A 26,578-nucleotide genomic window follows, 5' to 3' on the forward strand; every position below is an offset into this window, starting at 1 on the left:
AATTAGTTTTGTTAATAACAACTAAACTTTTAATTAACAAATCAGCAGCACTAGGAAGAAATGTGCATATCAGATACTTTCAAATATCACAAAACTGTAGTGCTATCTGTGGAATTACAGTGAATGTATTGCAATTATTTCCATCAGCCACTTTGTAAGATACATAACAAAGTTTATTTGTTCATTCCAGAACATATTATCATCTTCATCATAATAAACAATTGCCACCAAGCTCAGGAAATCTTTCCCATCTTAAAGTTAATCTTAAATATATCTCTATAACACTGACATGAGCTGTTTCTTTTTAAAACATAAACAGTAATTGAAAAATTTAAATCAATATTTTTTGGAAACCATCATACTCACCATTGTATCCTAATCCTGATTTAATCCTAGTTTGCAGCCTTGATGTTATGAACTAATTATTTCACATATACATTTGCAGAATCCTATGATGTGCCTTTCACAATATCCATACTGCCACTAAAGAATGCAAAATTTGATCTTGAGAGATCTGCAGAGATGTAATGAAGGATGAGAGAAAATGCATGTTAATAAACAAATTTATGATTGTGCAGTGGCAGGTGTGCTAATTCTACATTAAATAAGCATGGGACCAATGAAATAAACAGAACGATAATAAATTATTTTGTACTCCAGGTAATGTCGGGTAGGGGTATAGAAGTAGTTGTGGCTGAGTGGTTAAGGCGATGGACTCAAAATCCATTGAGGTTTCCCCGCGCAGGTTCAAATCCTGCCAGCTACGTTACATTTTGCTTTTCAAACTTATTTAAAAACACAATATGCATTTAAGATGTAGAAAAGCAAAATATGTTATGTTGAACAATATAACTGTCTCATCCTAAATCACCTTCACCTGCATCCTATATCACAATGGACTGCTTTTTGAAGCACGTGATCTCAGACAGTGAGGCTCTTCCTGCATTTTAGGAACATGTCATTAAACCATCTCCAATTTTTTTTACTGTTTCATGATGTAATGGTTATTTATGTGTAGATCTGAGTTAAAATTTGTTTTGTTAATAACAACTAAACTTTTATTTAACAAATCAGCAGCACTAGGAAGAAATGTGCATATCAGATACTTTCAAATATCACAAAACTGTAGTGCTATCTGTGGAATTACAGTGAATGTATTGCAATTATTTCCATCAGCCACTTTGTAAGATACATAACAAAGTTTATTTGTTCATTCCAGAACATATTATCATCTTCATCATAATCAACAATTGCCACCAAGCTCAGGAAATCTTTCCCATCTTAAAGCTAATCTTAAATATATCTCTATAACACTGACATGAGCTGTTTCTTTTTAAAACATAAACAGTAATTGAAAAATTTAAATCAATATTTTTTGGAAACCATCATACTCACCATTGTATCCTAATCCTGATTTAATCCTAGTTTGCAGCCTTGATGTTATGAACTAATTATTTCACATATACATTTGCAGAATCCTATGATGTGCCTTTCACAATATCCATACTGCCACTAAAGAATGCAAAATTTGATCTTGAGAGATCTGCAGAGATGAAATGAATGATGAGAGAAAATGCATGTTAATAAACAAATTTATGATTGTGCAGTGGCAGGTGTGCTAATTCTACATTAAATAAGTATGGGACCAATGAAATAAACAGAACGATAATAAATTATTTTGTACTCCAGGTAATGTCTTGTAGTGGTATAGAAGTAGTTGTGGCCGAGTGGTTAAGGCGATGGATTTGAAATCCATTGGGGTTTCCCCGCGCAGGTTCAAATCCTGCCAGCTGCGTCTTGCTTTTCGGGCGTGTCAAAAACAGAGATCATACTTCCTTGACTCCTTTATTTTCTAGGAAAACTATACTAGCTATTATATTTCCCATAGTTTGTCTATTAATATAGCAGCTACCAAATAGAAATTGCAACAGGTTTTAAATGACAATCATGAAATGCAAAGCAATTATTTTTCCACAGAAGCTCATCACAAAATCAACGTGCAGGTAGTTGTGGCCGAGTGGTTAAGGCGATGGACTCGCGCAGGTTCAAATCCTGCCAGCTACGTCTTGCTTTTCGAGCATGTCAAAAACAAAGATCATACTTCCTTGACTCCTTTATTTTCTAGGAAACTATACTAGCTATTATATTTCCCATAGTTTGTCTATTAATATAGCAGCTACCAAATAGAAATTGCAACAGGTTTTAAATGACAATCATGAAATGCAAAGCAATTATTTTTCCACAGAAGCTCATCACAAAATCAACGTGCAGGTAGTTGTGGCCGAGTGGTTAAGGCGATGGACTCGAAATCCATTGGGGTTTCCCCGCGCAGGTTCAAATCCTGCCAGCTACGTTACATTTTGCTTTTCAAACTTATTTAAAAACACAATATGCATTTAAGATGTAGAAAAGCAAAATATGTAATGTTGAACAATGTAACTGTCTCATCCTAAATCACCTTCACCTGCATCCTATATCACAATGGACTGCTTTTTGAAACACGTGATCTCAGACAGTGAGGCTCTTCCTGCATTTTAGGAACATGTCATTAAACCATCTCCAATTTTTTTTACTGTTTCATGATGTAATGGTTATTTATGTGTAGATCTGAGTTAAAATTTGTTTTGTTAATAACAACTAAACTTTTAATTAACAAATCAGCAGCACTAGGAAGAAATGTGCATATCAGATACTTTCAAATATCACAAAACTGTAGTGCTATCTGTGGAATTACAGTGAATGTATTGCAATTATTTCCATCAGCCACTTTGTAAGATACATAACAAAGTTTATTTGTTCATTCCAAAACATATTATCATCTTCATCATAATCAACAATTGCCACCAAGCTCAGGAAATCTTTCCCATCTTAAAGTTAATCTTAAATATATCTCTATAACACTGACATGAGCTGTTTCTTTTTAAAACATAAACAGTAATTGAAAAATTTAAATCAATATTTTTTGGAAACCATCATACTCACCATTGTATCCTAATCCTGATTTAATCCTAGTTTGCAGCCTTGATGTTATGAACTAATTATTTCACATATACATTTGCAGAATCCTATGATGTGCCTTTTACAATGTCCATACTGCCACTAAAGAATGGAAAATTTGATCTTGAGAGATCTGCAGAGATGAAATGAATGATGAGAGAAAATGCATGTTAATAAACAAATTTATGATTGTGCAGTGGCAGGTGTGCTAATTCTACATTAAATAAGCATGGGACCAATGAAATAAACAGAACGATAATAAATTATTTTGTACTCCAGGTAATGTCTTGTAGTGGTATAGAAGTAGTTGTGGCCGAGTGGTTAAGGCGATGGATTTGAAATCCATTGGGGTTTCCCCGCGCAGGTTCAAATCCTGCCAGCTGCGTCTTGCTTTTTGGGCGTGTCAAAAACAGAGATCATACTTCCTTGACTCCTTTATTTTCTAGGAAAACTATACTAGCTATTATATTTCCTATAGTTTGTCTATTAATATAGCAGCTACCAAATAGAAATTGCAACAGGTTTTAAATGACAATCATGAAATGCAAAGCAATTATTTTTCCAAAGAAGCTCATCACAAAATCAGCGTGCAGGTAGTTGTGGCCGAGTGGTTAAGGCGATGGACTCGCGCAGGTTCAAATCTGGCCAGCTAAGTCTTGCTTTTCGAGCATGTCAAAAACAAAGATCATACTTCCTTGACTCCTTTATTTTCTAGGAAACTATACTAGCTATTATATTTCACATAGTTTGTCTATTAATATAGCAGCCACCAAATAGAAATTGCAACATGTTTTAAATGACAATCATGAAATGGAAAGCAATTATTTTTCCACAGAAGCTCATCACAAAATCAACGTGCAGGTAGTTGTGGCCGAGTGGTTAAGGCGATGGACTTGAAATCCATTGAGGTTTCCCCGCGCAGGTTCAAATCCTGCCAGCTACGTTACATTTTGCTTTTCAAACTTATTTAAAAACACAATATGCATTTAAGATGTAGAAAAGCAAAATATGTAATGTTGAACAATGTAACTGTCTCATCCTAAATCACCTTCACCTGCATCCTATATCACAATGGACTGCTTTTTGAAGCACATGATCTCAGACAGTGAGGCTCTTCCTGCATTTTAGGAACATGTCATTAAACCATCTCCAATTTTTTTTACTGTTTCATGATGTAATGGTTATTTATGTGTAGATCTGAGTTAAAATTTGTTTTGTTAATAACAACTAAACTTTTAATTAACAAATCAGCAGCACTAGGAAGAAATGTGCATATCAGATACTTTCAAATATCACAAAACTGTAGTGCTATCTGTGGAATTACAGTGAATGTATTGCAATTATTTCCATCAGCCACTTTGTAAGATACATAACAAAGTTTATTTGTTCATTCCAGAACATATTATCATCTTCATCATAATCAACAATTGCCACCAAGCTCAGGAAATCTTTCCCATCTTAAAGTTAATCTTAAATATATCTCTATAACACTGACATGAGCTGTTTCTTTTTAAAACATAAACAGTAATTGAAAAATTTAAATCAATATTTTTTGGAAACCATCATACTCACCATTGTATCCTAATCCTGATTTAATCCTAGTTTGCAGCCTTGATGTTATGAACTAATTATTTCACATATACATTTGCAGAATCCTATGATGTGCCTTTTACAATATCCATACTGCCACTAAAGAATGGAAAATTTGATCTTGAGAGATCTGCAGAGATGAAATGAATGATGAGAGAAAATGCATGTTAATAAACAAATTTATGATTGTGCAGTGGCAGGTGTGCTAATTCTACATTAAATAAGCATGGGACCAATGAAATAAACAGAACGATAATAAATTATTTTGTACTCCAGGTAATGTCGGGTAGTGGTATAGAAGTAGTTGTGGCTGAGTGGTTAAGGCGATGGACTTGAAATCCATTGGGGTTTCCGTGCGCAGGTTCAAATCCTGCCAGCGTCTGCTTTTCAAGCTTGTTTCTCGAGCATGTCAAAAACAAGATCATACTTCCTTGACTCCTTTATTTTCTAGGAAACTATACTAGCTATTATATTTCACATAGTTTGTCTAATAATATAGCAGCCACCTAATAGAAATTGCAACAGGTTTTAAATGACAATCATGAAATGCAAAGCAATTATTTTTCCACAGAAGCTCATCACAAAATCAACGTGCAGGTAGTTGTGGCCGAGTGGTTAAGGCGATGGACTCGCGCAGGTTCAAATCCTGCCAGCTACGTCTTGCTTTTCGAGCATGTCAAAAACAAAGATCATACTTCCTTGACTCCTTTATTTTCATGGAAACTATACTAGCTATTATATTTCCCATAGTTTGTCTATTAATATAGCAGCTACCAAATAGAAATTGCATCAGGTTTTAAATGACAATCATGAAATGGAAAGCAATTATTTTTCCACAGAAGCTCATCACAAAATCAACGTGCAGGTAGTTGTGGCCGAGTGGTTAAGGCGATGGACTCGCGCAGGTTCAAATCCTGCCAGCTACGTTTTGCTTTTCAAACTTATTTAAAAACACAATATGCATTTAAGATGTAGAAATGCAAAATATGTTATGTTAAACAATGTAACTGTCTCATCCTAAATCACCTTCACTTGCATCCTATTTCACAATGGACTGCTTTTTGAAGCACGTGATCTCAGACAGTGAGGCTCTTCCTGCATTTTAGGAACATGTCATCAAACCATCTCCAAATTTTTTTTACTGTTTCATGATGTAATGGTTATTTATGTGTAGATCTGAGTTAAAATTAGTTTTGTTAATAACAACTAAACTTTTAATTAACAAATCAGCAGCACTAGGAAGAAATGTGCATATCAGATACTTTCAAATATCACAAAACTGTAGTGCTATCTGTGGAATTACAGTGAATGTATTGCAATTATTTCCATCAGCCACTTTGTAAGATACATAACAAAGTTTATTTGTTCATTCCAGAACATATTATCATCTTCATCATAATAAACAATTGCCACCAAGCTCAGGAAATCTTTCCCATCTTAAAGTTAATCTTAAATATATCTCTATAACACTGACATGAGCTGTTTCTTTTTAAAACATAAACAGTAATTGAAAAATTTAAATCAATATTTTTTGGAAACCATCATACTCACCATTGTATCCTAATCCTGATTTAATCCTAGTTTGCAGCCTTGATGTTATGAACTAATTATTTCACATATACATTTGCAGAATCCTATGATGTGCCTTTCACAATATCCATACTGCCACTAAAGAATGCAAAATTTGATCTTGAGAGATCTGCAGAGATGTAATGAAGGATGAGAGAAAATGCATGTTAATAAACAAATTTATGATTGTGCAGTGGCAGGTGTGCTAATTCTACATTAAATAAGCATGGGACCAATGAAATAAACAGAACGATAATAAATTATTTTGTACTCCAGGTAATGTCGGGTAGGGGTATAGAAGTAGTTGTGGCTGAGTGGTTAAGGCGATGGACTCAAAATCCATTGAGGTTTCCCCGCGCAGGTTCAAATCCTGCCAGCTACGTTACATTTTGCTTTTCAAACTTATTTAAAAACACAATATGCATTTAAGATGTAGAAAAGCAAAATATGTTATGTTGAACAATATAACTGTCTCATCCTAAATCACCTTCACCTGCATCCTATATCACAATGGACTGCTTTTTGAAGCACGTGATCTCAGACAGTGAGGCTCTTCCTGCATTTTAGGAACATGTCATTAAACCATCTCCAATTTTTTTTACTGTTTCATGATGTAATGGTTATTTATGTGTAGATCTGAGTTAAAATTTGTTTTGTTAATAACAACTAAACTTTTATTTAACAAATCAGCAGCACTAGGAAGAAATGTGCATATCAGATACTTTCAAATATCACAAAACTGTAGTGCTATCTGTGGAATTACAGTGAATGTATTGCAATTATTTCCATCAGCCACTTTGTAAGATACATAACAAAGTTTATTTGTTCATTCCAGAACATATTATCATCTTCATCATAATCAACAATTGCCACCAAGCTCAGGAAATCTTTCCCATCTTAAAGCTAATCTTAAATATATCTCTATAACACTGACATGAGCTGTTTCTTTTTAAAACATAAACAGTAATTGAAAAATTTAAATCAATATTTTTTGGAAACCATCATACTCACCATTGTATCCTAATCCTGATTTAATCCTAGTTTGCAGCCTTGATGTTATGAACTAATTATTTCACATATACATTTGCAGAATCCTATGATGTGCCTTTCACAATATCCATACTGCCACTAAAGAATGCAAAATTTGATCTTGAGAGATCTGCAGAGATGAAATGAATGATGAGAGAAAATGCATGTTAATAAACAAATTTATGATTGTGCAGTGGCAGGTGTGCTAATTCTACATTAAATAAGTATGGGACCAATGAAATAAACAGAACGATAATAAATTATTTTGTACTCCAGGTAATGTCTTGTAGTGGTATAGAAGTAGTTGTGGCCGAGTGGTTAAGGCGATGGATTTGAAATCCATTGGGGTTTCCCCGCGCAGGTTCAAATCCTGCCAGCTGCGTCTTGCTTTTCGGGCGTGTCAAAAACAGAGATCATACTTCCTTGACTCCTTTATTTTCTAGGAAAACTATACTAGCTATTATATTTCCCATAGTTTGTCTATTAATATAGCAGCTACCAAATAGAAATTGCAACAGGTTTTAAATGACAATCATGAAATGCAAAGCAATTATTTTTCCACAGAAGCTCATCACAAAATCAACGTGCAGGTAGTTGTGGCCGAGTGGTTAAGGCGATGGACTCGCGCAGGTTCAAATCCTGCCAGCTACGTCTTGCTTTTCGAGCATGTCAAAAACAAAGATCATACTTCCTTGACTCCTTTATTTTCTAGGAAACTATACTAGCTATTATATTTCCCATAGTTTGTCTATTAATATAGCAGCTACCAAATAGAAATTGCAACAGGTTTTAAATGACAATCATGAAATGCAAAGCAATTATTTTTCCACAGAAGCTCATCACAAAATCAACGTGCAGGTAGTTGTGGCCGAGTGGTTAAGGCGATGGACTCGAAATCCATTGGGGTTTCCCCGCGCAGGTTCAAATCCTGCCAGCTACGTTACATTTTGCTTTTCAAACTTATTTAAAAACACAATATGCATTTAAGATGTAGAAAAGCAAAATATGTAATGTTGAACAATGTAACTGTCTCATCCTAAATCACCTTCACCTGCATCCTATATCACAATGGACTGCTTTTTGAAACACGTGATCTCAGACAGTGAGGCTCTTCCTGCATTTTAGGAACATGTCATTAAACCATCTCCAATTTTTTTTACTGTTTCATGATGTAATGGTTATTTATGTGTAGATCTGAGTTAAAATTTGTTTTGTTAATAACAACTAAACTTTTAATTAACAAATCAGCAGCACTAGGAAGAAATGTGCATATCAGATACTTTCAAATATCACAAAACTGTAGTGCTATCTGTGGAATTACAGTGAATGTATTGCAATTATTTCCATCAGCCACTTTGTAAGATACATAACAAAGTTTATTTGTTCATTCCAAAACATATTATCATCTTCATCATAATCAACAATTGCCACCAAGCTCAGGAAATCTTTCCCATCTTAAAGTTAATCTTAAATATATCTCTATAACACTGACATGAGCTGTTTCTTTTTAAAACATAAACAGTAATTGAAAAATTTAAATCAATATTTTTTGGAAACCATCATACTCACCATTGTATCCTAATCCTGATTTAATCCTAGTTTGCAGCCTTGATGTTATGAACTAATTATTTCACATATACATTTGCAGAATCCTATGATGTGCCTTTTACAATGTCCATACTGCCACTAAAGAATGGAAAATTTGATCTTGAGAGATCTGCAGAGATGAAATGAATGATGAGAGAAAATGCATGTTAATAAACAAATTTATGATTGTGCAGTGGCAGGTGTGCTAATTCTACATTAAATAAGCATGGGACCAATGAAATAAACAGAACGATAATAAATTATTTTGTACTCCAGGTAATGTCGGGTAGTGGTATAGAAGTAGTTGTGGCTGAGTGGTTAAGGCGATGGACTTGAAATCCATTGGGGTTTCCGTGCGCAGGTTCAAATCCTGCCAGCGTCTGCTTGTTTCTCGAGCATGTCAAAAACAAGATCATACTTCCTTGACTCCTTTATTTTCTAGGAAACTATACTAGCTATTATATTTCACATAGTTTGTCTAATAATATAGCAGCCACCTAATAGAAATTGCAACAGGTTTTAAATGACAATCATGAAATGCAAAGCAATTATTTTTCCACAGAAGCTCATCACAAAATCAACGTGCAGGTAGTTGTGGCCGAGTGGTTAAGGCGATGGACTCGCGCAGGTTCAAATCCTGCCAGCTACGTCTTGCTTTTCGAGCATGTCAAAAACAAAGATCATACTTCCTTGACTCCTTTATTTTCATGGAAACTATACTAGCTATTATATTTCCCATAGTTTGTCTATTAATATAGCAGCTACCAAATAGAAATTGCATCAGGTTTTAAATGACAATCATGAAATGGAAAGCAATTATTTTTCCACAGAAGCTCATCACAAAATCAACGTGCAGGTAGTTGTGGCCGAGTGGTTAAGGCGATGGACTCGCGCAGGTTCAAATCCTGCCAGCTACGTTTTGCTTTTCAAACTTATTTAAAAACACAATATGCATTTAAGATGTAGAAATGCAAAATATGTTATGTTAAACAATGTAACTGTCTCATCCTAAATCACCTTCACTTGCATCCTATTTCACAATGGACTGCTTTTTGAAGCACGTGATCTCAGACAGTGAGGCTCTTCCTGCATTTTAGGAACATGTCATCAAACCATCTCCAAATTTTTTTTACTGTTTCATGATGTAATGGTTATTTATGTGTAGATCTGAGTTAAAATTAGTTTTGTTAATAACAACTAAACTTTTAATTAACAAATCAGCAGCACTAGGAAGAAATGTGCATATCAGATACTTTCAAATATCACAAAACTGTAGTGCTATCTGTGGAATTACAGTGAATGTATTGCAATTATTTCCATCAGCCACTTTGTAAGATACATAACAAAGTTTATTTGTTCATTCCAGAACATATTATCATCTTCATCATAATAAACAATTGCCACCAAGCTCAGGAAATCTTTCCCATCTTAAAGTTAATCTTAAATATATCTCTATAACACTGACATGAGCTGTTTCTTTTTAAAACATAAACAGTAATTGAAAAATTTAAATCAATATTTTTTGGAAACCATCATACTCACCATTGTATCCTAATCCTGATTTAATCCTAGTTTGCAGCCTTGATGTTATGAACTAATTATTTCACATATACATTTGCAGAATCCTATGATGTGCCTTTCACAATATCCATACTGCCACTAAAGAATGCAAAATTTGATCTTGAGAGATCTGCAGAGATGTAATGAAGGATGAGAGAAAATGCATGTTAATAAACAAATTTATGATTGTGCAGTGGCAGGTGTGCTAATTCTACATTAAATAAGCATGGGACCAATGAAATAAACAGAACGATAATAAATTATTTTGTACTCCAGGTAATGTCGGGTAGTGGTATAGAAGTAGTTGTGGCTGAGTGGTTAAGGCGATGGACTTGAAATCTATTGGGGTTTCCGTGCGCAGGTTCAAATCCTGCCAGTGTCTGCTTTTCAAGCTTGTTTCTCGAGCATGTCAAAAACAAAGATCATACTTCCTTGACTCCTTTAATTTCTAGGAAACTATTCTAGCTATTATATTTCACATAGTTTGTCTATTAATATAGCAGCCACCAAATAGAAATTGCAACAGGTTATAAATGACAATCATGAAATGGAAAGCAATTATTTTTCCACAGAAGCTCATCACAAAATCAACGTGCAGGTAGTTGTGGCCGAGTGGTTAAGGCGATGGACTCAAAATCCATTGAGGTTTCCCCGCGCAGGTTCAAATCCGGCCAGCTACGTTACGTTTTGCTTTTCAAACTTATTTAAAAACACAATATGCATTTAAGATGTAGAAAAGCAAAATATGTTATGTTGAACAATATAACTGTCTCATCCTAAATCACCTTCACCTGCATCCTATATCACAATGGAATGCTTTTTGAAGCACGTGATCTCAGACAGTGATGCTCTTCCTGCATTTTAGGAACATGTCATTAAACCATCTCCAATTTTTTTTACTGTTTCATGATGTAATGGTTATTTATGTGTAGATCTGAGTTAAAATTTGTTTTGTTAATAACAACTAAACTTTTATTTAACAAATCAGCAGCACTAGGAAGAAATGTGCATATCAGATACTTTCAAATATCACAAAACTGTAGTGCTATCTGTGGAATTACAGTGAATGTATTGCAATTATTTCCATCAGCCACTTTGTAAGATACATAACAAAGTTTATTTGTTCATTCCAGAACATATTATCATCTTCATCATAATCAACAATTGCCACCAAGCTCAGGAAATCTTTCCCATCTTAAAGTTAATCTTAAATATATCTCTATAACACTGACATGAGCTGTTTCTTTTTAAAACATAAACAGTAATTGAAAAATTTAAATCAATATTTTTTGGAAACCATCATACTCACCATTGTATCCTAATCCTGATTTAATCCTAGTTTGCAGCCTTGATGTTATGAACTAATTATTTCACATATACATTTGCAGAATCCTATGATGTGCCTTTCAAAATATCCATACTGCCACTAAAGAATGCAAAATTTGATCTTGAGAGATCTGCAGAGATGAAATGAATGATGAGAGAAAATGCATGTTAATAAACAAATTTATGATTGTGCAGTGGCAGGTGTGCTAATTCTACATTAAATAAGCATGGGACCAATGAAATAAACAGAACGATAATAAATTATTTTGTACTCCAGGTAATGTCTTGTAGTGGTATAGAAGTAGTTGTGGCCGAGTGGTTAAGGCGATGGATTTGAAATCCATTGGGGTTTCCCCGCGCAGGTTCAAATCCTGCCAGCTGCGTCTTGCTTTTTGGGCGTGTCAAAAACAGAGATCATACTTCCTTGACTCCTTTATTTTCTAGGAAAACTATACTAGCTATTATATTTCCCATAGTTTGTCTATTAATATAGCAGCTACCAAATAGAAATTGCAACAGGTTTTAAATGACAATCATGAAATGCAAAGCAATTATTTTTCCACAGAAGCTCATCACAAAATCAGCGTGCAGGTAGTTGTGGCCGAGTGGTTAAGGCGATGGACTCGCGCAGGTTCAAATCCTGCCAGCTACGTCTTGCTTTTCGAGCATGTCAAAAACAAAGATCATACTTCCTTGACTCCTTTATTTTCTAGGAAACTATACTAGCTATTATATTTCACATAGTTTGTCTATTAATATAGCAGCCACCAAATAGAAATTGCAACAGGTTTTAAATGACAATCATGAAATGGAAAGCAATTATTTTTCCACAGAAGCTCATCACAAAATCAATGTGCAGGTAGTTGTGGCCGAGTGGTTAAGGCGATGGACTCAAAATCCATTGAGGTTTCCCCGCGCAGGTTCAAATCCGGCCAGCTACGTTACGTTTTGCTTTTCAAACTTATTTAAAAACACAATATGCATTTAAGATGTAGAAAAGCAAAATATGTTATGTTGAACAATATAACTGTCTCATCCTAAATCACCTTCACCTGCATCCTATATCACAATGGACTGCTTTTTGAAGCACGTGATCTCAGACAGTGATGCTCTTCCTGCATTTTAGGAACATGTCATTAAACCATCTCCAATTTTTTTTTACTGTTTCATGATGTAATGGTTATTTATGTGTAGATCTGAGTTAAAATTTGTTTTGTTAATAACAACTAAACTTTTATTTAACAAATCAGCAGCACTAGGAAGAAATGTGCATATCAGATACTTTCAAATATCACAAAACTGTAGTGCTATCTGTGGAATTACAGTGAATGTATTGCAATTATTTCCATCAGCCACTTTGTAAGATACATAACAAAGTTTATTTGTTCATTCCAGAACATATTATCATCTTCATCATAATCAACAATTGCCACCAAGCTCAGGAAATCTTTCCCATCTTAAAGTTAATCTTAAATATATCTCTATAACACTGACATGAGCTGTTTCTTTTTAAAACATAAACAGTAATTGAAAAATTTAAATCAATATTTTTTGGAAACCATCATACTCACCATTGTATCCTAATCCTGATTTAATCCTAGTTTGCAGCCTTGATGTTATGAACTAATTATTTCACATATACATTTGCAGAATCCTATGATGTGCCTTTCACAATATCCATACTGCCACTAAAGAATGCAAAATTTGATCTTGAGAGATCTGCAGAGATGAAATGAATGATGAGAGAAAATGCATGTTAATAAACAAATTTATGATTGTGCAGTGGCAGGTGTGCTAATTCTACATTAAATAAGCATGGGACCAATGAAATAAACAGAACGATAATAAATTATTTTGTACTCCAGGTAATGTCTTGTAGTGGTATAGAAGTAGTTGTGGCCGAGTGGTTAAGGCGATGGATTTGAAATCCATTGGGGTTTCCCCGCGCAGGTTCAAATCCTGCCAGCTGCGTCTTGCTTTTCGGGCGTGTCAAAAACAGAGATCATACTTCCTTGACTCCTTTATTTTCTAGGAAAACTATACTAGCTATTATATTTCCCATAGTTTGTCTATTAATATAGCAGCTACCAAATAGAAATTGCAACAGGTTTTAAATGACAATCATGAAATGCAAAGCAATTTTTTTTCCACAGAAGCTCATCACAAAATCAGCGTGCAGGTAGTTGTGGCCGAGTGGTTAAGGCGATGGACTCGCGCAGGTTCAAATCCTGCCAGCTACGTCTTGCTTTTTGAGCATGTCAAAAACAAAGATCATACTTCCTTGACTCCTTTATTTTCTAGGAAACTATACTAGCTATTATATTTCACATAGTTTGTCTATTAATATAGCAGCCACCAAATAGAAATTGCAACAGGTTTTAAATGACAATCATGAAATGGAAAGCAATTATTTTTCCACAGAAGCTCATCACAAAATCAACGTGCAGGTAGTTGTGGCCGAGTGGTTAAGGCGATGGACTCGCGCAGGTTCAAATCCTGCCAGCTACGTTTTGCTTTTCAAACTTATTTAAAAACACAATATGCATTTAAGATGTAGAAAAGCAAAATATGTTATGTTAAACAATGTAACTGTCTCATCCTAAATCATCTTCACTTGCATCCTATTTCACAATGGACTGCTTTTTGAAGCACGTGATCTCAGACAGTGAGGCTCTTCCTGCATTTTAGGAACATGTCATCAAACCACATCCAAATTTTTTTTACTGTTTCATGATGTAATGGTTATTTATGTGTAGATCTGAGTTAAAATTAGTTTTGTTAATAACAACTAAACTTTTAATTAACAAATCAGCAGCACTAGGAAGAAATGTGCATATCAGATACTTTCAAATATCACAAAACTGTAGTGCTATCTGTGGAATTACAGTGAATGTATTGCAATTATTTCCATCAGCCACTTTGTAAGATACATAACAAAGTTTGTTTGTTCATTCCAAAACATATTATCATCTTCATCATAATCAACAATTGCCACCAAGCTCAGGAAATCTTTCCCATCTTAAAGTTAATCTTAAATATATCTCTATAACACTGACATGAGCTGTTTCTTTTTAAAACATAAACAGTAATTGAAAAATTTAACTCAATATTTTTTGGAAACCATCATACTCACCATTGTATCCTAATCCTGATTTAATCCTAGTTTGCAGCCTTGATGTTATGAACTAATTATTTCACATATACATTTGCAGAATCCTATGATGTGCCTTTCACAATATCCATACTGCCACTAAAGAATGCAAAATTTGATCTTGAGAGATCTGAAGAGATGTAATGAAAGATGAGAGAAAATGCATGTTAATAAACAAATTTTTGATTGTGCAGTGGCAGGTGTGCTAATTCTACATTAAATAAGCATGGGACCAATGAAATAAACAGAACGATAATAAATTATTTTGTACTCCAGGTAATGTCTTATAGTGGTATAGAAGTAGTTGTGGCCGAGTAGTTAAGGCGATGGATTTGAAATCCATTGGGGTTTCCCCGCGCAGGTTCAAATCCTGCCAGCTGCGTCTTGCTTTTAGGGCGTGTCAAAAACAGAGATCATACTTCCTTGACTCCTTTATTTTCTAGGAAAACTATACTAGCTATTATATTTCCCATAGTTTGTCTATTAATATAGCAGCTACCAAATAGAAATTGCAACAGGTTTTAAATGACAATCATGAAATGCAAAGCAATTATTTTTCCACAGAAGCTCATCACAAAATCAACGTGCAGGTAGTTGTGGCCGAGTGGTTAAGGCGATGGACTCGCGCAGGTTCAAATCCTGCCAGCTACGTCTTGCTTTTCGAGCATGTCAAAAACAAAGATCATACTTCCTTGACTCCTTTATTTTCTAGGAAACTATACTAGCTATTATATTTCACATAGTTTGTCTATTAATATAGCAGCCACCAAATAGAAATTGCAACAGGTTTTAAATGACAATCATGAAATGGAAAGCAATTATTTTTCCACAGAAGCTCATCACAAAATCAACGTGCAGGTAGTTGTGGCCGAGTGGTTAAGGCGATGGACTCGCGCAGGTTCAAATCCTGCCAGCTACGTTTTGCTTTTCAAACTAATTTAAAAACACAATATGCATTTAAGATGTAGAAAAGCAAAATATGTTATGTTAAACAATGTAACTGTCTCATCCTAAATCACCTTCACCTGCATCCTATATCACAATGGACTACTTTTTGAAGCACGTGATCTCAGACAGTGAGGCTCTTCCTGCATTTTAGGAACATGTCATTAAACCATCTCCAATTTTTTTTTACTGTTTCATGATGTAATGGTTATTTATGTGTAGATCTGAGTTAAAATTTGTTTTGTTAATAACAACTAAACTTTTAATTAACAAATCAGCAGCACTAGGAAGAAATTTGCATATCAGATACATTCAAATATCACAAAACTGTAGTGCTATCTGTGGAATTACAGTGAATGTATTGCAATTATTTCCATCAGCCACTTTGTAAGATACATAACAAAGTTTATTTGTTCATTCCAGAACATATTATCATCTTCATCATAATCAACAATTGCCACCAAGCTCAGGAAATCTTTCCCATCTTAAAGTTAATCTTAAATATATCTCTATAACACTGACATGAGCTGTTTCTTTTTAAAACATAAACAGTAATTGAAAAATTTAAATCAATATTTTTTGGAAACCATCATACTCACCATTGTATCCTAATCCTGATTTAATCCTAGTTTGCAGCCTTGATGTTATGAACTAATTATTTCACATATACATTTGTAGAATCCTATGATGTGCCTTTCACAATATCCATACTGCCACTAAAGAATGGAAAATTTGATCTTGAGAGATCTGCAGAGATGAAATGAATGATGAGAGAAAATGCATGTTAATAAACAAATTTATGATTGTGCAGTGGCAGGTGTGCTAATTCTACATTAAATAAGCATGGGACCAATGAAATAAACAGAACGATAATAAATTATTTTGTACTCCAGGTAATGTCGGGTAGTGGTATAGAAGTAGTTGTGGCTGAGTGGTTAAGGCGATGGACTTGAAATCCATTGGGGTTTCCATGCGCATGTTCAAATTCTGCCAGCGTCTGCTTTTCAAGCTTGTTTCTTGAGCATGTCAAAAACAAGATCATACTTCCTTGACTCCTTCATTTTCTAGGAAACTATACTAGCTATTATATTTCACATAGTTTGTCTAATAATATAGCAGCCACCTAATAGAAATTGCAACAGGTTTTAAATGACAATCACGAAATGCAAAGCAATTATTTTTCCACAGAAGCTCATCACAAAATCAACGTGCAGGTAGTTGTGGCCGAGTGGTTAAGGCGATGGACTCGCGCAGGTTCAAATCCTGCCAGCTACGTCTTGCTTTTCGAGCATGTCAAAAACAAAGATCATACTTCCTTGACTCCTTTATTTTCATGGAAACTATACTAGCTATTATATTTCCCATAGTTTGTCTATTAATATAGCAGCTACCAAATAGAAATTGCATCAGGTTTTAAATGACAATCATGAAATGGAAAGCAATTATTTTTCCACAGAAGCTCATCACAAAATCAACGTGCAGGTAGTTGTGGCCGAGTGGTTAAGGCGATGGACTCGCGCAGGTTCAAATCCTGCCAGCTACGTTTTGCTTTTCAAACTTATTTAAAAACACAATATGCATTTAAGATGTAGAAATGCAAAATATGTTATGTTAAACAATGTAACTGTCTCATCCTAAATCACCTTCACTTGCATCCTATTTCACAATGGACTGCTTTTTGAAGCACGTGATCTCAGACAGTGAGGCTCTTCCTGCATTTTAGGAACATGTCATCAAACCATCTCCAAATTTTTTTTACTGTTTCATGATGTAATGGTTATTTATGTGTAGATCTGAGTTAAAATTAGTTTTGTTAATAACAACTAAACTTTTAATTAACAAATCAGCAGCACTAGGAAGAAATGTGCATATCAGATACTTTCAAATATCACAAAACTGTAGTGCTATCTGTGGAATTACAGTGAATGTATTGCAATTATTTCCATCAGCCACTTTGTAAGATACATAACAAAGTTTATTTGTTCATTCCAGAACATATTATCATCTTCATCATAATAAACAATTGCCACCAAGCTCAGGAAATCTTTCCCATCTTAAAGTTAATCTTAAATATATCTCTATAACACTGACATGAGCTGTTTCTTTTTAAAACATAAACAGTAATTGAAAAATTTAAATCAATATTTTTTGGAAACCATCATACTCACCATTGTATCCTAATCCTGATTTAATCCTAGTTTGCAGCCTTGATGTTATGAACTAATTATTTCACATATACATTTGCAGAATCCTATGATGTGCCTTTCACAATATCCATACTGCCACTAAAGAATGCAAAATTTGATCTTGAGAGATCTGCAGAGATGTAATGAATGATGAGAGAAAATGCATGTTAATAAACAAATTTATGATTGTGCAGTGGCAGGTGTGCTAATTCTACATTAAATAAGCATGGGACCAATGAAATAAACAGAACGATAATAAATTATTTTGTACTCCAGGTAATGTCGGGTAGTGGTATAGAAGTAGTTGTGGCTGAGTGGTTAAGGCGATGGACTTGAAATCTATTGGGGTTTCCGTGCGCAGGTTCAAATCCTGCCAGTGTCTGCTTTTCAAGCTTGTTTCTCGAGCATGTCAAAAACAAAGATCATACTTCCTTGACTCCTTTAATTTCTAGGAAACTATTCTAGCTATTATATTTCACATAGTTTGTCTATTAATATAGCAGCCACCAAATAGAAATTGCAACAGGTTATAAATGACAATCATGAAATGGAAAGCAATTATTTTTCCACAGAAGCTCATCACAAAATCAACGTGCAGGTAGTTGTGGCCGAGTGGTTAAGGCGATGGACTCAAAATCCATTGAGGTTTCCCCGCGCAGGTTCAAATCCGGCCAGCTACGTTACGTTTTGCTTTTCAAACTTATTTAAAAACACAATATGCATTTAAGATGTAGAAAAGCAAAATATGTTATGTTGAACAATATAACTGTCTCATCCTAAATCACCTTCACCTGCATCCTATATCACAATGGACTGCTTTTTGAAGCACGTGATCTCAGACAGTGATGCTCTTCCTGCATTTTAGGAACATGTCATTAAACCATCTCCAATTTTTTTTTACTGTTTCATGATGTAATGGTTATTTATGTGTAGATCTGAGTTAAAATTTGTTTTGTTAATAACAACTAAACTTTTATTTAACAAATCAGCAGCACTAGGAAGAAATGTGCATATCAGATACTTTCAAATATCACAAAACTGTAGTGCTATCTGTGGAATTACAGTGAATGTATTGCAATTATTTCCATCAGCCACTTTGTAAGATACATAACAAAGTTTATTTGTTCATTCCAGAACATATTATCATCTTCATCATAATCAACAATTGCCACCAAGCTCAGGAAATCTTTCCCATCTTAAAGTTAATCTTAAATATATCTCTATAACACTGACATGAGCTGTTTCTTTTTAAAACATAAACAGTAATTGAAAAATTTAAATCAATATTTTTTGGAAACCATCATACTCACCATTGTATCCTAATCCTGATTTAATCCTAGTTTGCAGCCTTGATGTTATGAACTAATTATTTCACATATACATTTGCAGAATCCTATGATGTGCCTTTCACAATATCCATACTGCCACTAAAGAATGCAAAATTTGATCTTGAGAGATCTGCAGAGATGAAATGAATGATGAGAGAAAATGCATGTTAATAAACAAATTTATGATTGTGCAGTGGCAGGTGTGCTAATTCTACATTAAATAAGCATGGGACCAATGAAATAAACAGAACGATAATAAATTATTTTGTACTCCAGGTAATGTCTTGTAGTGGTATAGAAGTAGTTGTGGCCGAGTGGTTAAGGCGATGGATTTGAAATCCATTGGGGTTTCCCCGCGCAGGTTCAAATCCTGCCAGCTGCGTCTTGTTTTTTGGGCGTGTCAAAAACAGAGATCATACTTCCTTGACTCCTTTATTTTCTAGGAAAACTATACTAGCTATTATATTTCCTATAGTTTGTCTATTAATATAGCAGCTACCAAATAGAAATTGCAACAGGTTTTAAATGACAATCATGAAATGCAAAGCAATTATTTTTCCACAGAAGCTCATCACAAAATCAGCGTGCAGGTAGTTGTGGCCGAGTGGTTAAGGCGATGGACTCGCGCAGGTTCAAATCCTGCCAGCTACGTCTTGCTTTTCGAGCATGTCAAAAACAAAGATCATACTTCCTTGACTCCTTTATTTTCTAGGAAACTATACTAGCTATTATATTTCACATAGTTTGTCTATTAATATAGCAGCCACCAAATAGAAATTGCAACAGGTTTTAAATGACAATCATGAAATGGAAAGCAATTATTTTTCCACAGAAGCTCATCACAAAATCAACGTGCAGGTAGTTGTGGCCGAGTGGTTAAGGCGATGGACTCAAAATCCATTGAGGTTTCCCCGCGCAGGTTCAAATCCGGCCAGCTACGTTACGTTTTGCTTTTCAAACTTATTTAAAAACACAATATGCATTTAAGATGTAGAAAAGCAAAATATGTTATGTTGAACAATATAACTGTCTCATCCTAAATCACCTTCACCTGCATCCTATATCACAATGGACTGCTTTTTGAAGCACGTGATCTCAGACAGTGATGCTCTTCCTGCATTTTAGGAACATGTCATTAAACCATCTCCAATTTTTTTTTACTGTTTCATGATGTAATGGTTATTTATGTGTAGATCTGAGTTAAAATTTGTTTTGTTAATAACAACTAAACTTTTATTTAACAAATCAGCAGCACTAGGAAGAAATGTGCATATCAGATACTTTCAAATATCACAAAACTGTAGTGCTATCTGTGGAATTACAGTGAATGTATTGCAATTATTTCCATCAGCCACTTTGTAAGATACATAACAAAGTTTATTTGTTCATTCCAGAACATATTATCATCTTCATCATAATCAACAATTGCCACCAAGCTCAGGAAATCTTTCCCATCTTAAAGTTAATCTTAAATATATCTCTATAACACTGACATGAGCTGTTTCTTTTTAAAACATAAACAGTAATTGAAAAATTTAAATCAATATTTTTTGGAAACCATCATACTCACCATTGTATCCTAATCCTGATTTAATCCTAGTTTGCAGCCTTGATGTTATGAACTAATTATTTCACATATACATTTGCAGAATCCTATGATGTGCCTTTCACAATATCCATACTGCCACTAAAGAATGCAAAATTTGATCTTGAGAGATCTGCAGAGATGAAATGAATGATGAGAGAAAATGCATGTTAATAAACAAATTTATGATTGTGCAGTGGCAGGTGTGCTAATTCTACATTAAATAAGCATGGGACCAATGAAATAAACAGAACGATAATAAATTATTTTGTACTCCAGGTAATGTCTTCTAGTGGTATAGAAGTAGTTGTGGCCGAGTGGTTAAGGCGATGGATTTGAAATCCATTGGGGTTTCCCCGCGCAGGTTCAAATCCTGCCAGCTGCGTCTTGCTTTTTGGGCGTGTCAAAAACAGAGATCATACTTCCTTGACTCCTTTATTTTCTAGGAAAACTATACTAGCTATTATATTTCCTATAGTTTGTCTATTAATATAGCAGCTACCAAATAGAAATTGCAACAGGTTTTAAATGACAATCATGAAATGCAAAGCAATTATTTTTCCACAGAAGCTCATCACAAAATCAGAGTGCAGGTAGTTGTGGCCGAGTGGTTAAGGCGATGGACTCGCGCAGGTTCAAATCCTGCCAGCTACGTCTTGCTTTTCGAGCATGTCAAAAACAAAGATCATACTTCCTTGACTCCTTTATTTTCTAGGAAACTACACTAGCTATTATATTTCACATAGTTTGTCTATTAATATAGCAGCCACCAAATAGAAATTGCAACAGGTTTTAAATGACAATCATGAAATGGAAAGCAATTATTTTTCCACAGAAGCTCATCACAAAATCAACATGCAGGTAGTTGTGGCCGAGTGGTTAAGGCGATGGACTCGCGCAGGTTCAAATCCTGCCAGCTATGTTTTGCTTTTCAAACTTATTTAAAAACACAATATGCATTTAAGATGTAGAAAAGCAAAATATGTTATGTTAAACAATGTAACTGTCTCATCCTAAATCATCTTCACTTGCATCCTATTTCACAATGGACTGCTTTTTGAAGCACGTGATCTCAGACAGTGAGGCTCTTCCTGCATTTTAGGAACATGTCATCAAACCACATCCAAATTTTTTTTACTGTTTCATGATGTAATGGTTATTTATGTGTAGATCTGAGTTAAAATTAGTTTTGTTAATAACAACTAAACTTTTAATTAACAAATCAGCAGCACTAGGAAGAAATGTGCATATCAGATACTTTCAAATATCACAAAACTGTAGTGCTATCTGTGGAATTACAGTGAATGTATTGCAATTATTTCCATCAGCCACTTTGTAAGATACATAACAAAGTTTGTTTGTTCATTCCAAAACATATTATCATCTTCATCATAATCAACAATTGCCACCAAGCTCAGGAAATCTTTCCCATCTTAAAGTTAATCTTAAATATATCTCTATAACACTGACATGAGCTGTTTCTTTTTAAAACATAAACAGTAATTGAAAAATTTAACTCAATATTTTTTGGAAACCATCATACTCACCATTGTATCCTAATCCTGATTTAATCCTAGTTTGCAGCCTTGATGTTATGAACTAATTATTTCACATATACATTTGCAGAATCCTATGATGTGCCTTTCACAATATCCATACTGCCACTAAAGAATGCAAAATTTGATCTTGAGAGATCTGAAGAGATGTAATGAAAGATGAGAGAAAATGCATGTTAATAAACAAATTTTTGATTGTGCAGTGGCAGGTGTGCTAATTCTACATTAAATAAGCATGGGACCAATGAAATAAACAGAACGATAATAAATTATTTTGTACTCCAGGTAATGTCTTGTAGTGGTATAGAAGTAGTTGTGGCCGAGTGGTTAAGGCGATGGATTTGAAATCCATTGGGGTTTCGCCGCGCAGGTTCAAATCCTGCCAGCTGCGTCTTGCTTTTCGGGCGTGTCAAAAACAGAGATCATACTTCCTTGACTCCTTTATTTTCTAGGAAAACTATACTAGCTATTATATTTCCCATAGTTTGTCTATTAATATAGCAGCTACCAAATAGAAATTGCAACAGGTTTTAAATGACAATCATGAAATGCAAAGCAATTATTTTTCCACAGAAGCTCATCACAAAATCAGCGTGCAGGTAGTTGTGGCCGAGTGGTTAAGGCGATGGACTCGCGCAGGTTCAAATCCTGCCAGCTACGTCTTGCTTTTCGAGCATGTCAAAAACAAAGATCATACTTCCTTGACTCCTTTATTTTCTAGGAAACTATACTAGCTATTATATTTCACATAGTTTGTCTATTAATATAGCAGCCACCAAATAGAAATTGCAACAGGTTTTAAATGACAATCATGAAATGGAAAGCAATTATTTTTCCACAGAAGCTCATCACAAAATCAACATGCAGGTAGTTGTGGCCGAGTGGTTAAGGCGATGGACTCGCGCAGGTTCAAATCCTGCCAGCTACGTTTTGCTTTTCAAACTTATTTAAAAACACAATATGCATTTAAGATGTAGAAAAGCAAAATATGTTATGTTAAACAATGTAACTGTCTCATCTTACATCATCTTCACTTGCATCCTATTTCACAATGGACTGCTTTTTGAAGCACGTGATCTCAGACAGTGAGGCTCTTCCTGCATTTTAGGAACATGTCATCAAACCACATCCAAATTTTTTTTACTGTTTCATGATGTAATGGTTATTTATGTGTAGATCTGAGTTAAAATTAGTTTTGTTAATAACAACTAAACTTTTAATTAACAAATCAGCAGCACTAGGAAGAAATGTGCATATCAGATACTTTCAAATATCACAAAACTGTAGTGCTATCTGTGGAATTACAGTGAATGTATTGCAATTATTTCCATCAGCCACTTTGTAAGATACATAACAAAGTTTGTTTGTTCATTCCAAAACATATTATCATCTTCATCATAATCAACAATTGCCACCAAGCTCAGGAAATCTTTCCCATCTTAAAGTTAATCTTAAATATATCTCTATAACACTGACATGAGCTGTTTCTTTTTAAAACATAAACAGTAATTGAAAAATTTAACTCAATATTTTTTGGAAACCATCATACTCACCATTGTATCCTAATCCTGATTTAATCCTAGTTTGCAGCCTTGATGTTATGAACTAATTATTTCACATATACATTTGCAGAATCCTATGATGTGCCTTTCACAATATCCATACTGCCACTAAAGAATGCAAAATTTGATCTTGAGAGATCTGAAGAGATGTAATGAAGGATGAGAGAAAATGCATGTTAATAAACAAATTTTTGATTGTGCAGTGGCAGGTGTGCTAATTCTACATTAAATAAGCATGGGACCAATGAAATAAACAGAACGATAATAAATTATTTTGTATTCCAGGTAATGTCTGGTAGTGGTATAGAAGTAGTTGTGGCCGAGTGGTTAAGGCGATGGACTTGAAATCCATTGGGGTTTCCCCGCGCAGGTTCAAATCCTGCCAGCTGCATCTTGCTTTTCCAGCGTGTCAAAAACAGAGATCATACTTCCTTGACTCCTTTATTTTCTAGGAAACTATACTAGCTATTATATTTCCCATAGTTTGTCTATTAATATAGCAGCTACCAAATAGAAAATGCAACAGGTTTTAAATGACAATCATGACATGCAAAGCAATTATTTTCCCACAGAAGCTCATCACAAAATCAACGTGCAGGTAGTTGTGGCCGAGTGGTTAAGGCGATGGACTCGCGCAGGTTCAAATCCTGCCAGCCTCGTCTTGCTTTTCGAGCATGTCAAAAACAAAGATCATACTTCCTTGACTCCTTTATTTTCTAGGAAACTATACTAGCTATTATATTTCACATAGTTTGTATATTAATATAGCAGCCACCAAATAGAAATTGCAACAGATTTTAAAAGACAATCATGAAATGCAAAGCAATTATTTTTCCACAGAAGCTCATCACAAAATCAACGTGCAGGTAGTTGTGGCCGAGTGGTTAAGGCGATGGACTCGCGCAGGTTCAAATCCTGCCAGCTACGTCTTGCTTTTCGAACATGTCAAAAACAAAGATCATACTTCCTTGACTCCTTTATTTTCAAGGAAACTATACTAGCTATTATATTTCCCATAGTTTGTCTATTAATATAGCAGCTACCAAATAGAAATTGCAACAGGTTTTAAATGACATTCATGAAATGGAATGCAATTATTTTTCCACAGAAGCTCATCACAAAATCAACGTGCAGGTAGTTGTGGCCGAGTGGTTAAGGCGATGGACTCGAAATCCATTGGGGTTTCCCTGCGCAGGTTCAAATACTGCCAGCTACGTTACATTTTGCTTTTCAAACTTATTTAAAAACACAATATGCATTTAAGATGTAGAAAAGCAAAATATGTTATGTTGAACAATGTAACTGTCTCATCCTAAATCACCTTCACCTGCATACTGTTTCACAATGGACTGCTTTTTGAAGCACGTGATCTCAGACAGTGAGGCTCTTCCTGCATTTTAGGAACATGTCATTAAACCATCTCCAATTTTTTTTTACTGTTTCATGATGTAATGGTTATTTATGTGTAGATCTGAGTTAAAATTTGTTTTGTTAATAACAACTAAACTTTTAATTAACAAATCAGCAGCACTAGGAAGAAATGTGCATATCAGATACTTTCAAATATCACAAAACTGTAGTGCTATCTGTGGAATTACAGTGAATGTATTGCAATTATTTCCATCAGCCACTTTGTAAGATACATAACAAAGATTATTTGTTCATTCCAGAACATATTATCATCTTCATCATAATCAACAATTGCCACCAAGCTCAGGAAATCTTTCCCATCTTAAAGTTAATCTTAAATATATCTCTATAACACTGACATGAGCTGTTTCTTTTTAAAACATAAACAGTAATTGAAAAATTTATATCAATATTTTTTGGAAACCATCATACTCACCATTGTATCCTAATCCTGATTTAATCCTAGATTGCAGCCTTGATGTTATGAACTAATTATTTCACATATACATTTGCAGAATCCTATGATGTGCCTTTCACAATATCCATACTGCCACTAAAGAATGCAAAATTTGATCTTGAGAGATCTGCAAAGATGAAATGAATGATGAGAGAAAATGCATGTTAATAAACAAATTTATGATTGTGCAGTGGCAGGTGTGCTAATTCTACATTAAATAAGAATGGGACCAATGAAATAAACAGAACGATAATAAATTATTTTGTACTCCAGGTAATGTCGGGTAGTGGTATAGAAGTAGTTGTGGCCGAGTGGTTAAGGCGATGGACTTGAAATCCATTGGGGTTTCCCTGCGCAGGTTTAAATCCTGCCAGCGTTTGCTTTTAGTCTTGCTTCTCGAGCATATCAAAAACAAGATCATACTTCCTTGACTCCTTTATTTTCTAGGAAACTATACTAGCTATTATATTTCACATAGTTTGTCTATTAATATAGCAGCCACCTAATAGAAATTGCAACAGGTTTTATATGACAATCATGAAATGCAAAGCAATTATTTTTCGACAGAAGCTCATCACAAAATCAACGTGCAGGTAGTTGTGGCCGAGTGGTTAAGGCGATAGACTCGCGCAGGTTCAAATCCTGCCAGCTACGTCTTGCATTGCGAGCATGTCAAAAACAAAGATCATACTTCCTTGACTCCTTTATTTTCTAGGAAACTATACTAGCTATTATATTTC

The 26,578-nt window shown here is 34.5% G+C and overlaps 21 non-coding genes across 21 annotated transcripts; all 21 read left to right on the forward strand.

Moving 5' to 3' along the window:
• Positions 1-684: 684 nt before the first annotated feature.
• Positions 685-766, forward strand: TRNAL-CAA (transfer RNA leucine (anticodon CAA)). Its single transcript has one exon. It is a non-coding gene; the product is annotated as a tRNA-Leu (tRNA).
• A 947-nt stretch (positions 767-1,713) lies between these two features.
• TRNAS-UGA (transfer RNA serine (anticodon UGA)) lies at positions 1,714-1,795 on the forward strand. The gene has a single exon. It is a non-coding gene; the product is annotated as a tRNA-Ser (tRNA).
• Positions 1,796-2,271: 476 nt separating this feature from the next.
• On the forward strand, positions 2,272-2,353 carry TRNAS-CGA (transfer RNA serine (anticodon CGA)). The gene has a single exon. It is a non-coding gene; the product is annotated as a tRNA-Ser (tRNA).
• A 947-nt stretch (positions 2,354-3,300) lies between these two features.
• TRNAS-UGA (transfer RNA serine (anticodon UGA)) lies at positions 3,301-3,382 on the forward strand. The gene has a single exon. It is a non-coding gene; the product is annotated as a tRNA-Ser (tRNA).
• A 476-nt stretch (positions 3,383-3,858) lies between these two features.
• TRNAS-UGA (transfer RNA serine (anticodon UGA)) lies at positions 3,859-3,940 on the forward strand. The gene has a single exon. It is a non-coding gene; the product is annotated as a tRNA-Ser (tRNA).
• A 2,516-nt stretch (positions 3,941-6,456) lies between these two features.
• On the forward strand, positions 6,457-6,538 carry TRNAL-CAA (transfer RNA leucine (anticodon CAA)). Its single transcript has one exon. It is a non-coding gene; the product is annotated as a tRNA-Leu (tRNA).
• A 947-nt stretch (positions 6,539-7,485) lies between these two features.
• On the forward strand, positions 7,486-7,567 carry TRNAS-UGA (transfer RNA serine (anticodon UGA)). Its single transcript has one exon. It is a non-coding gene; the product is annotated as a tRNA-Ser (tRNA).
• A 476-nt stretch (positions 7,568-8,043) lies between these two features.
• TRNAS-CGA (transfer RNA serine (anticodon CGA)) lies at positions 8,044-8,125 on the forward strand. The gene has a single exon. It is a non-coding gene; the product is annotated as a tRNA-Ser (tRNA).
• A 2,805-nt stretch (positions 8,126-10,930) lies between these two features.
• Positions 10,931-11,012, forward strand: TRNAL-CAA (transfer RNA leucine (anticodon CAA)). Its single transcript has one exon. It is a non-coding gene; the product is annotated as a tRNA-Leu (tRNA).
• Positions 11,013-11,959: 947 nt separating this feature from the next.
• Positions 11,960-12,041, forward strand: TRNAS-UGA (transfer RNA serine (anticodon UGA)). Its single transcript has one exon. It is a non-coding gene; the product is annotated as a tRNA-Ser (tRNA).
• Positions 12,042-12,517: 476 nt separating this feature from the next.
• On the forward strand, positions 12,518-12,599 carry TRNAL-CAA (transfer RNA leucine (anticodon CAA)). The gene has a single exon. It is a non-coding gene; the product is annotated as a tRNA-Leu (tRNA).
• A 948-nt stretch (positions 12,600-13,547) lies between these two features.
• Positions 13,548-13,629, forward strand: TRNAS-UGA (transfer RNA serine (anticodon UGA)). The gene has a single exon. It is a non-coding gene; the product is annotated as a tRNA-Ser (tRNA).
• A 1,480-nt stretch (positions 13,630-15,109) lies between these two features.
• Positions 15,110-15,191, forward strand: TRNAS-UGA (transfer RNA serine (anticodon UGA)). The gene has a single exon. It is a non-coding gene; the product is annotated as a tRNA-Ser (tRNA).
• A 3,347-nt stretch (positions 15,192-18,538) lies between these two features.
• TRNAL-CAA (transfer RNA leucine (anticodon CAA)) lies at positions 18,539-18,620 on the forward strand. Its single transcript has one exon. It is a non-coding gene; the product is annotated as a tRNA-Leu (tRNA).
• A 948-nt stretch (positions 18,621-19,568) lies between these two features.
• On the forward strand, positions 19,569-19,650 carry TRNAS-UGA (transfer RNA serine (anticodon UGA)). Its single transcript has one exon. It is a non-coding gene; the product is annotated as a tRNA-Ser (tRNA).
• Positions 19,651-20,126: 476 nt separating this feature from the next.
• Positions 20,127-20,208, forward strand: TRNAL-CAA (transfer RNA leucine (anticodon CAA)). Its single transcript has one exon. It is a non-coding gene; the product is annotated as a tRNA-Leu (tRNA).
• A 948-nt stretch (positions 20,209-21,156) lies between these two features.
• On the forward strand, positions 21,157-21,238 carry TRNAS-UGA (transfer RNA serine (anticodon UGA)). Its single transcript has one exon. It is a non-coding gene; the product is annotated as a tRNA-Ser (tRNA).
• A 1,480-nt stretch (positions 21,239-22,718) lies between these two features.
• Positions 22,719-22,800, forward strand: TRNAS-UGA (transfer RNA serine (anticodon UGA)). The gene has a single exon. It is a non-coding gene; the product is annotated as a tRNA-Ser (tRNA).
• Positions 22,801-24,280: 1,480 nt separating this feature from the next.
• TRNAS-UGA (transfer RNA serine (anticodon UGA)) lies at positions 24,281-24,362 on the forward strand. Its single transcript has one exon. It is a non-coding gene; the product is annotated as a tRNA-Ser (tRNA).
• Positions 24,363-25,105: 743 nt separating this feature from the next.
• On the forward strand, positions 25,106-25,187 carry TRNAS-CGA (transfer RNA serine (anticodon CGA)). The gene has a single exon. It is a non-coding gene; the product is annotated as a tRNA-Ser (tRNA).
• Positions 25,188-26,134: 947 nt separating this feature from the next.
• TRNAS-UGA (transfer RNA serine (anticodon UGA)) lies at positions 26,135-26,217 on the forward strand. The gene has a single exon. It is a non-coding gene; the product is annotated as a tRNA-Ser (tRNA).
• Positions 26,218-26,578: the final 361 nt, after the last annotated feature.

Source organism: Taudactylus pleione, unplaced genomic scaffold (assembly GCF_031769625.1).
Source record: "Taudactylus pleione unplaced genomic scaffold, aTauple2 ptg000085l, whole genome shotgun sequence".
Classification (NCBI taxonomy): Eukaryota; Metazoa; Chordata; class Amphibia; order Anura; family Myobatrachidae; genus Taudactylus; species Taudactylus pleione.